Here is a 12,221-nt window from a genome sequence, read left to right as displayed (position 1 = left end):
AAGCTCCTATGGCTAAGTGAAAGTGTTAAAGCATTATAGTCCGGTTGCCTAGCTCGCTGCGCTATCACCTCCTTTGTGGGACCAAGATGTTGGATTAAGTGTGAAATGCGCCTTCTGCGAGCACCCCCGCACTATATGCGTGGGGGCTGAAGCCAACGACTGCAATCTTTCAAATTTTGTATATATATCTTAAAACGGCCGCACAGGAGGTGTTCCAAATACTTGAAGGCACAAGTATAAAAGGCTACTACAATTCATCAAAATATTGCTTTATAATTACATATGCTATCAGAACATAGCATCCTTCGAGCATTGTGCCTCTATTTCACGAGCGCCTTCAAGTACTTCCTGAAAATAGTGCTCGGAGGGTACTCGGCTTTTGTCCGAATCTCGGGATGCAACAACGGTGGTCTCCATCTCTGCCCAGTATGTCTTGACACGGGCAAGAGCCATCTGTGCGCCCTCTATGCATGCTGACCTCTTCATTGCATTGATACGTGGCACCGCGTCAAGGAATTGCTGCACCAAGCTGAAATAACTCTTCGGCTCCGATCTCCCTGGCCACAGATGACCCATGACGTACTTCATGGTGAGTCCGGACAATCTATTCAGTTCGGCCCATTGAGCCAGACGATCGTCCACTGCCAGTGGACGCTCTGGATTCTGGAACTGCGACCAGAAAAGCCTTTCCACTTCGCGATCTTCTTGATCTCGAAAGTATTCGGTCGCATCAGCAGCACTCACTGCCAAATCTAGATAGGTGTCCTCCGCACTCCACATTCGGTCCAACGGAGCAAACTTCGGATCGCAAAACTTCCCCCGCAGCATAAAGGGCTTTCCAGCCGCAATCTGTCCAGCCTGACGCAGCTCCTCCTTCGCAGCTCTCATCGCAGAGCGAGCGTCCTTGGCATCAGCAACGGCCTTCTCTAAGTCCGTCTGTCTCGCCCGGTCTTCTTTCTCAAGAAACTTGCAACGGTCAGCAGCACTTTTTAACTTCACGGCCATCTCGGCCATCTCCTTCTTGCTTCGGCAGTGAGCAGCCTGTTCGGCTCTCAGCTCTTCAAGGGCCTTCTCGGCAGCCGCATCACTTTTCTTGGCTTGTTCCTTAACTCGGGCATGTTCCGCCCGAAGACTCTCCACGGTGGCCGCACCATCTGCGTCAAGCACACACATTGTAAGATACTGGCATAAAGCTCCTCTTACCAGATGCCGCCCGAGGAATTTCATACCTTGAGCCTCATCAAGCCGCTCGTTTACAAGCGCGATGTCGGCATCTGCCACGTCAAGTTGCCGCTTTAGTTCGGCAAAATCATCAGTTCGGCTGGATTCCGGACACTTCGCCACCTGTATACAAATGCGACATTTTAGACCTGGGATTATGATCCTCTGCACGCCGTCAATTTTGACAACGCACAGAGTCTCAGGGGCTACTATCTACACAGGGCGCATCTTGTTTATGCGCAACTGACAGAAAGTACATTATCAAACGTACCTCAAAACCCGTCAGCAAACTTCTGACGGCCTCATGCAATCTGCTTTCCGCGGACGAAATCATCAGCTCCTCCGACCCTGCATCGGACGGTGCCGGACTCTTCCTATGACCTCCATCGAAGGCCGGACGCGGAGAACCTTGGGGGGACATATGGCTACCTTCCACCCCTGCCGGATTCGGAGAAACCCTCCGCGACGACACCTCAGGGTCGCCCGCCTCGCCAGGCGGTACGACAGGGGGAGGTGTTCCACTCTCCATCATCTCCGGAAGAAGATACCCCGAAGACAAGCTCTGCTGAGAAGGGATGAGGTCCGAGCTACAAAGTAAATTTCGGTTAATCTTCTCAGATAAAAGCAAGGATTTCTCTCATCCCTCTAAAGGAAAATCTTTCTCTACTTACGGCTCGCTGGAGGGCTGATCCCTTTGAGGGCGTAGTTCGGCCGAGGATCTCCCCGGTGTCGGACCCTCTGACGAGGACTTTTTCCCTCGCTTTGAGGCCATGGTCTCCGGGTCGTCAGAGGCGGCCCTCTTCTTCCCCTTAGGAGGGGAATTGTCGGTTCCTCCCTTCGGAGCAGCCTCCTTCGAGGAGGCCATAGTTTCCTTGCCCTCCCCCTCACTTCCCTCCAAAGGCACGATCTTCAACATCCTGACTAGCACGGGATCCGGCCTGGTCTCTGGAAGGGGAGCCGGACACTTGATCAGCTTTGCCTTCGCTATCCACTCCTGTTTAAAAGGACAGCTCTTTTAGGGGCGAATTTATGACAGTTTTACGGATAGCAAGTCCGAGCACAAGGTTACTTACTGGAGTATCCGGGCGATTGCAGCTTAAACCTGCGTCCTCGGTCAAATCCGGACACATTGCTTGTGATCCGAAGAACATTTTATACATCTCCACGGGCGTTGCGCCCATAAAATGCTGGAGAGCTCGTGGTCCCTCCAGATTAAACTCCCACAAGCGAAGGGAACGACGTTTGCCGGGCAGTGTTCGGCGAATCAGCATGACCTGCGTCACCTTGACCTGGTTGAGGTCTCTTTCTAAGAGATCCCTAATGTGGCCCTGCAACAGGGGCACATCTTTGGATAACCCCCAATCTAATCCTTTGTTGACCCATGACGCTAGCCGTGGTGGGGGACCCGAGCGAAAGGCAGGAGGCGCCACCCACTTGGTGCTCCTGGGAGCGGTGATATAGAACCACTCTCGTTGCCACAAGCCGAGCTCCCCTTGGAAGGAGCCCTCGGGCCATGGAGCATCAGCATTCTTACTTATGCCAGCGCCTCCGCACTCTGCGTGCCGTCCCTTGATCATCTTCGGCTCCACTCCAAAAGTCTTGAGCCATAATCCGAAGTGAGGAGTAACACGGAGGAACGCTTTGCACACAACGATGAATGAAGAAATGTGGAGGATGGAATCCAGAGCTAAGTCATGAAATTCCAGCCCATAATAGAACATCAGCCCCCTCACAAAGGGATCCATCGGGAAGCCTAACTCCCGAAGGAAGTGGGACGTGAACACTACACTCTCACCGGGCTGGGGACTGGGAATAGCCTGCCTATGAGCAGGCAACCTATGCGAAATTTCGGCGGTCAAGAGCTTAGCCTCTCTCAACTTTAGCACATCCTCCTCCGTGACGGAGGAGGGCATCCATCGGCCTTGAAGGTCAGACCCGGACATTGTTGAAGGTCCGAGGCGCCTGGAATCTGGAGCCTAGGGTGTTGGAACTCGAGGCGACGGGCGAACTTGTTTTGAGATTGGAGAAAAGGAGTAAGGCCCTGGTCTCTTTATAAGAGGTTGAATACTAGGAGCCCTCCCTGTAACCGTTTGGGACTCGCCTTTAATCGAGAAGACATGCTAACGGGCACGATTGGGTTACCCACGTCCGTATTGATGAGAATCCCGTAAATAAAGGGGACACAATCTCTGCTTTGACAAGACGTGTCAAGGAAACCGCCTCGCAAAACACGCTGGGGTGGAAAAGTGAAAACGATTCGAATAAAGGCTTGGCCGTAGTGTGATGTCATGCTGCAGAATACGTCGGAAGATTAGATTTGTGTTAATATTATTCTCTCTATGGCAATACGTGGAAACTTATTTTGCAGAGCCGGACACTACTCTTGGTGTTTACAAACTTTTATGAAGAATTTGAAGGAGGAACCCGCCTTGCAATGCCGAAGACAATCTACGCGCCGGACTCGTCGTCATTGAAGCCTGGTTCAGGGGCTACTGAGGGAGTCCTGGATTAGGGGGTGTTCGGGTAGCCGGACTATACCTTCAGCCGGACTCCAGGACTATGAAGATACAAGATTGAAGACTTCGTCCTGTGTCCGGATGGGACTTTCCTTGGCGTGGAAGGCAAGCTTGGCGATGCGGATATTCAAGATATCCTATCATTGTAACCGACTTTGTGTAACCCTAACCCTCTCCGGTGTCTATATAAACCGGAGGGTTTTAGTCCGTAGGACAACTTCATCATACAACAATCATACCATAGGCTAGCTTCTAGGGTTTAGCCTCCTTGATCTCGTGGTAGATCTACTCTTGTAATACCCATATCATCAATATTAATCAAGCAGGACGTAGGGTTTTACCTCCATCAAGAGGGCCCAAACCTGGGTAAAACATCGTGTTCCTTGCCTCCTGTTACCATCCGGCCTAGACGCACAGTTCGGGACCCCCTACCCGAGATCCGCCGGTTTTGACACCGACAGTGACATTAGAGTTGGTTGATGCATATCATATGGTATTATTTTAGTCATATGCATAGGAAGTGGGTTAGGCTTAAATTTGACCATCATTTGCTAGTCATATGCTTCATGGTGCTCTCTTGTGTTTCAATTCTTTACTTTTATGTGAGCATCATTGAAATCATCATGCCTAGCCAAAAGGCATTAAAGAAAAGTGCTTTTTGGGAGACAACCCAACACTTTTACCTACTGTTTTTGTGTGTCCACATGGTTAGGCTATTGCAATAATCTTTTTTATAGATTTTGTTTTAATAAAGTACCAAGTAAAGCCTTTGGGATAGTGTGGATGATAGTTGACTTGATTCTGTGCAAAAATAGAAACTTTTGCGTCTAGTGAAGAAATTCCTGTCTTTTACTAGAACATGGAAAAATTCTGAATTTTTTACATTTGATGGGTATACAAATTTCCCATGTTATTTTAATTTTTCAGAATTTCTGGAGGTAGAGAAGTATGACCTTAATTCAGATCTTTATGTACTGTTCTGTTTTTGACGGATTTTGTTTCCAATGCATAGTTTGCTTGTTTTATGGTTTCTATGTCTTATATTCCTTAATATAAATTGTGAAAATTGTAGAGTACAGTAGGAATTGTGTGAGAATAATTATGAATCTTATCTTAGCCGTACCAAAGTGAATGATTTGTCTTTATCATACTAACCCATCTCACGAAGTTCCGTTAATTTTTGTGTGATTGAAGTTTTCATGTTTTGGGTGAGATATCGGTATGAGGAGAATAGCGAGTGACAAGATCCTAAGCTTGGGGATGCCCAAGGCACCCCAAGGTAATATTCAGGGAACATCCAAGCAACTAAGCTTGGGGATGCTCTGGAAGGCATCCCCTCTTTCATCTTCAACATTATCGGTAACCTCACTTGGAGCTATATTTTCATTCGTCACATGATTTGAGTTTTGCTTGGAGACTCATTTTATTTTATTAGGATTAGCTTGATGTTATTTAGAATGATGTTTTTCATCTCTTAGTTCAATAAAAGTGGCAAGGATATCCTTCACCATGCTTATTTTGCAATTATTTGAGTTGCTGTTTCAAAACAGAAAATTTATCGCTGTTGCAATAATTCTACAGAAAAGTCAAAATGTAATAAAATGTTGAAACTTTTTGCACAATAAGCTTTGGTAAATTTTCTACAGTGTGGTAAATTTTCAGAATTTTTGGAGTTAGGGAAGTATGATTACAATTGCACTCTTTACAGACTGTCCTGTTTAGACAGATTGCTGTTATGTTCACATTGTTTGCATATGTTTGCTTGTTCAATGATTCTATTTGAGGATAGGAGTATTAAATATGCAGAGGCATTTAATATTCAATGTTGAATAATAATTTTAGTGATTTTCTACAGTAGATAATGATAAGGTTTTTGCATTGATTTATACTAACTTATCTCACGAGTTCTTGTTGAGTTTTGTGTGGATGAAGTTTTTAAGATTTAGGGAAACTGTGATATGAAGGAATTAAGAAGACACAAAAGCTCAAGCTTGGGGATGCCCAAGGCATCCCAAGTTAATAATCTAAGAAGTCTCAGACATCTAATCTTGGGGATGCCAGGTAGGCATCCCACCTTTCCTCATGAACAACTATCGGTTAGTATCGGTTGAGCCTAAGTTTTTGCTTCTTCACATGAGGTGTGCTTTATTATTTTTTAAGAAATTCTCTCATGATTCACCTATATTATTTTGGGAGATGAAAAAAATTTATGCTCATGTTCTTCACTTAGATTCGTTTGAGCTTTCAAAAGCAACATATTAAACTAGTCCCAAAGTGATAGATATTCAAGAAGGATATAATAAACACTTTTGTAAAGATCATTGGACAAAATAAACTTGGTTCTTTGTAATGGTTTTGAGATATGTTGATAATGATATTTGAGTCATGTTAATGAGTAATTATGGCTTAGTAAGAATGTGGTTGTTAAGGTTTGTGATTCCCTATGCAAGCACGAAAGTCAATAGTTATGCAATGAAATTACATCCTACTTGTGGTGCATTATTCAGTGTTAGTTATGCTTAATGCTCGCTTATGTGATTTTCCGTTTCTTGCTTGGATGCTTCTCAATATTTTTTCTAGCCTTCACTTGTACTAAGTAGGAATACTACTTGTGCATCCAAAATCCTTAAAACCACTTTTGCCATATGAGTCCACCATACCTACATATATGTGGTATTTCCGTGCCATTCTAAGAAGGTTTGTATGTGCCATCTCTAAATTTTCAAAATAATTTGTGTGCTCGTACCACTCATGAAGCCGCAGGGGCTGGCAAATAATTTCCATGCTAGATGTGTTATTCCCAAGATGAGTGTTTATTCACTTGTCATTGCATGAGAGTACGGCAAAGGTATTAGGATTGCCCAGTCTTGAAATGAAAAGTGAATTTACTTTGTGTTTTCAAATAATAAATCCTAGGAAAGTGTTGGTATGGAGGGCACCCGTGGATATGGCTAGCCATGTATCATGAAAGAATGGTGGAAAAAGGAATAAACTTTATTTTCTATTTGGGAACCGCCTATGATATATCTACCATGGAAAGTGTTGGCAATTACTCGGTCGTTTTCGTTGACGGGAAAAGTATGGCTCTCAAAATGTTTTATCTCTTAATTTTCGCTTTGAGCTCTGGCACCTCTACAAATGCCTACTTCCCTCTGCGAAGGGCCTTTATATTTACTTTATTCAATTTTTATTTTTATTTGAGTCTCCATCTTCTCTTATAAAGCACCAACTAAGGGGCACTATGATCGTACTTGAGCATTGGATGTAACTAATATGCGAGTGTGTTTCATGAATGGATCAATGATTGAGCATGATGGGCTAGGGATAACTTTCTTTAGTGTTGATATTTTGAAAGACATGGTTGCTTGTTGATATAATTGAGTATTGATGTCTTCATGTCAAATTATAGACTATAGCTTTGAATCATTCAAGTCCAAATGTCCATGCTACAAAAGAAAGATTATATGATGAATATGATAGGTAGCTTTCCACAACAAAAATTCCGTTTTCAATTGCTACTTCATCATGATGAGTTCTATGAGAAAGAATTGTGGTTATGATGCTAGGAAAAGTGATTGAAATTATCATTGGTCAAACTTATGCACTTTGCTAGCATTCACACTTCATAAATTATTTCTTTTATCGTTTACCTAATAGAGGACTAGTAGGAATTAAGCTTGTGGATGCTGATACGTCTCCAATGTATCTATAATTTATGAAGTATTCATGCTCTTATATTTTCATTCTTGGATGTTTTACAATCATTTTATAGCAACTTTATATCATTTTTTGGGACTAACCTATTGACATAGTGCCCAGTGCCAGTTGCTGTTTTTGCTTGTTTTTTACATTGCAAAAAATCAATACCAAACGGAGTCCAGACATAGCGAAACTTTTTGGAGATTTTTTTTGGACCAGAAGACACCCGATGTGCCAAAGAAGAAGCAGAGGGGAGCTCCAAGGGTAGCACAATCCACCAGGGCGCGCTTGGGGGCCCAGGCACACCCAGGTGGGTTGTGCCCACCTCGGTGGCCTCCCACAAGGCGTCTTCGCCCTATAAATTGCAAAATATTCCAAAAAACCTCGAGGTAAACCTAGATCGGAAGTTCCGCCGCCGCAAGCCTCTGTAGCCACGAAAAAACAATCTAGACCCCGTTCTGGCACCCTGCTGGAGCGGGAAATCATCACCAGTGGCCATCTTCATCATCCCGGCGGCAACCATGATGAGGAGGGAGTATTCCACCCTCGGGGCTGAGGGTTTGTACCGGTAGCTATGTGTTTAATCTCTCTCTCTCTCTCGTTTTCTTGATGGCACGATCTTAATGTATCTATGGCTTTGTTAATATAGTTGGATCATATGGTGTTTCCCCTTCCCTATCTTGATGTGATGAATTGAGTTTTCCCTTTGAGATTTCGTTTTATCAGATTGAACAGTTTTATGGATTTGAGAGCACTTGATATATGTCTTCCATATGAACACCTGTGGTGACAGTGGGGTATTGTTTTAATTCACTTGATATATGTTTTCACACTCAAGTTGCGGATTCCCGAGGTGACATTAGGGTAATCTATGCATATGGGTTGATGCACGTTTTCGTCCTTTTTTCTCTGGTAGAAATCTTGGGGAACTCTTTGAGGTTCTTTGTGTTGGATCGAGTATTATGAATCCGAAATTGTTTGATGCGTATCATATAATTAATTCATGGATTCTTGTGGTGACATTGGAGTACCTAGGTGACATTAGAGTTGGTTGATGCGTATCATATAGTGTTATTTTAGTACGAACTCTTGGATAAATTGAAGGGAAAGAATAGCTTTGTGTTATTTTAGTACACACTCTTGAATAGATCGAATGGAAAGAATAACTTTAAGGTGGTTTCATACCCTACAAACCATTTCTTCTTATGTTCTCCGCTAGATAAGAACTTTGGAGTGATTCTTCATCACATGTTGAGGGATGGTTATATGATCCAATTAGATTAGCATTGTTGAGAGATTGCACTAGGAAAAGTACGGATCCCTAGGCCTCATTTTCAAGCATTGCTACCTTGCTGTTCTTTTATTGTTCTTATTACAAAAATCAATATCTACTATCGTTACTACACTTTTATCACCATATATTCGCCGAATTAGTCCACCTATACAATTTGCCATTGTATTTGGTGTGTTGGGGACACAAGAGACTTTTTATTATTTGGTCGCAGGGTTGTTTGAGAGAGACCATCTTCATCATACACCTCCCACGAATTGACAAACCTTAGGGCATCCACTTGAGGGAAAATTGCTACTGTCCTACAAAACTCTGCGCTTGGAGGCCCAACACAAGTCTACAAGAACAAGTTGCGTAGTAGACATCAATGATGATGGCCATATCATGTCACATATTCTGGCAATCTGGCTACATAACTACATATGATCGCAGTAGAAACTAAAATATCAGTGACTCAACACCTATCATCTGAGGAAAAAGCCTGAACTTCCAGGATTGTTAATTCATTCTAGATTTCCTTTATGTACCATGTGCACATGAGAGGATCGTAGAACAAAGCAAAGATGTCTCGTATCTCTACTCAGCGGCATGCTTCTTGAACATGTAAGAATAGATGATGCATCATCTTGTAGAATAGGTAATCAAGCAAAAAAAGGTATATGATAGGTGAAAATTACCTAAGTTGTTCGCCAACATAGCACGTTGGCAGATCTAATGTGTTCTGTACACAGTTCCAGATCCACCCGTTTCAACCCAGCTCCCCTGCCTGCAAGCAAAAGAAGCCCGATCCAAATGAAATTTTGAAGAAAAGTCTAGTGAAGGATAGTAAATGAAGCCACATCTATTGTCAGTTCCAAAATAAGAACGGAAAGACTGTATAATGTACATGTTCAGGAAAAATGCATTGCATTTATCCACATTTATTGTCCAATGACTTTGTACAAGTTATGACCAAAGACCAAAACAAAATATGCACGGATTGGGAACCTGAGTTACAAAACAAGCATTACATAGTACCATGTGAAATTACTGAACTACTAATACTCTCCATAAAAATTGTGAATTGACGATGAATATCAAGATCGATCAAGATAAATTTTAATCCTGAAGGAAAAATATTGAATCAGAAACATAACAAGATTTAAGCTTCCAGATGTGCCAACTGGATACCTATTTAACACAACAGATGGTTTCACTATATTCCTACTATTTGCCAGTTTCCAATTGTTAGAAACCATCTAATGAAAATATAATTACAAGCATGGAAATGTAGTTAGCATTTCGCAATGGTCAATCGTCAAAGCAATAGTTATTTTCCTATTCTACTTTAATGTAGTGTGGCAATACTAAGAATTTAAATCAGCAGACCAATAAAGAACCAAACAACACGGGTATTCCTATATATCTAGATCAAACCTTACTCATAAGAACAATACTACCACAATCACGTGCGAAAAGCAACTGCACTAAATCCAAGCGAAACTAACCAAATATGATTTTTTTTCTTGTGATGTAGACAGGGAGTTATCACCTGCAGTATAGAAATTTGTGTAGGGATAAAAGGTATCGCAACATATGAAGTTTCTTTTATCAATATGTTTGAGCTGCATTGAGTCAAGTTGGAGTGTGAAGTTGCCAACCATCATAGCGAAAACAATCACATTTGTCTCCTCATCATACCCGACGAAACAGATAGGAAATTTAAGCCTGCCAGGAGGCCCTTTGATCAGAGAAGCCTAGCCTGGTCTTTCCTGATTTGTAAACCTTCTCACAACTTTGTCTTTTGCTGTGAACTAGTATGTGTTTGTTATGTTCTATGAATCATTGAGTTGTATAAAATTGCTTAACTTATGATTTTCATGTTTTTTATGAAGCCGAGTTTAATGTGAGTGTTCCACATGAACGCTGGACTAGCGTGTGAACGTTTGGAATTTACATTGTGGCCTTAGTTAACTGCATGAACCACTGTAACAAGATACATAGTTGCTTATATGTCAAACAGCAGATTGTTGATTGTTAGTTGGTCGATATCCTAGTGTTGAAGCGAGCTGAGCCAATGTGTCGTGTTTTGCACAACTGCTTACAAGTGGGGTAGCACCAACAGTGTTTACAAGTACTTATGTATACGTCGGCGCACAGTTCTCAAACGAGTACTCTATTTCATCAAAACACACATTGCTCGTATGATAAAACTATGAGGACACATCTGTTTCGGCCACAATTACGATGATTCACGGGCACAAAAAAGTAGCAGGAGTTCCCATAGATGGATTCGAACAGAGTACTAGCCCCAGAGGGATCGATAACATGCAAGGTTCGGATAATTAGACAGAATCCAAACTACTATTAAACACTAGCTGGGGCAAGTATTTCATGCCTCGATCTAATTTTGGCTGGACACAAGACGGACCTTGCCATGAACATCATCGAGGACGTCCGACGGCAGCTCAATCTTGTGAACCTTCTTGAAGACAACCTTGTGGCCTTGCCACTCATAAACTTGTTTGTGGAGGCATGCCACGTCATCTTCCCGCGTAAGCTTGACAAGAACAGTATGCCTCAAAAACGAAGGAGTGCCTTTGAACTTCTTGTGCTTCAGTACTCCCTGGACAACACGCCTGACAATAGTGAGGCTGGAATACAACTCTTCATTGGTATAAGCGCATATGGCTTCTAGGACCCAACAGCCTAAAAACTATGTTTTCCCCGTGCATATATTCAGGTCATCCGCCTCATAGCGAGTGACATGTACAACCACACAATCCTTGTCTGCATCAGGGCTCTAATTGAAATAGAAACAAATTTTGAATTACTTTCCAGTATAAGAAACACACGTTATTTAAACCACTATGTATAGCATGGCATCGAAGCTAATAAATTTTTGCATTATTCATCACCACATCTTAGATGAAAAACCACAATCGAGATCGGCAAAGAAGAAAATCACCTTGGGCAGCTCAGTGGGGGGGACACATCCTCGAAGGGGGAAAGCTGCTCCTGCTGTGCCACGGGGGCTGTAACCTCAAACAGGGTGTTGACCATCTCAGTAGTGGCCGTGAGCGTATTTGGGGTCGGCTCGGTGGCTGCCTCCATATTCTTGGAGTTCTCTGTCTCATGGGGATCAGCCTCCCGCGTCTGCTCCAATATCGACAGATATTTTCCTAGTTCTCCTTGGTCCATCATGAAACTGACGAATACTAGGAGACAACTGAAAGGAAAACACAATCGCAATGACAATGAAACAAAAAAGAGTGTGAGGATCGGTTACTGCTTTGCAAAAGTTATTTTTTTCTCTGAATGAAAATATACCAACATCACGGATCCGCTTACATTCCCTTCATTGGGAGAGAAGAACACTGGAAGATGCGAGTGTTGTCTTTCTTCAAGACGGTGAGGGAGAAGGGGATTCAACAAAGAGTGAAATGATGTTGCTTCGTCCGTCAAACTTAGACTGCGGGGAGGTGGGGTTTTGTGATACGATGGCTCGTTATTAC

The sequence above is a fragment of the Triticum aestivum genome, chromosome 6A, assembly GCF_018294505.1.
Source record: "Triticum aestivum cultivar Chinese Spring chromosome 6A, IWGSC CS RefSeq v2.1, whole genome shotgun sequence".
In the NCBI taxonomy this organism is placed as follows: Eukaryota; Viridiplantae; Streptophyta; class Magnoliopsida; order Poales; family Poaceae; genus Triticum; species Triticum aestivum.
This window is presented reverse-complemented; position numbering follows the sequence as displayed.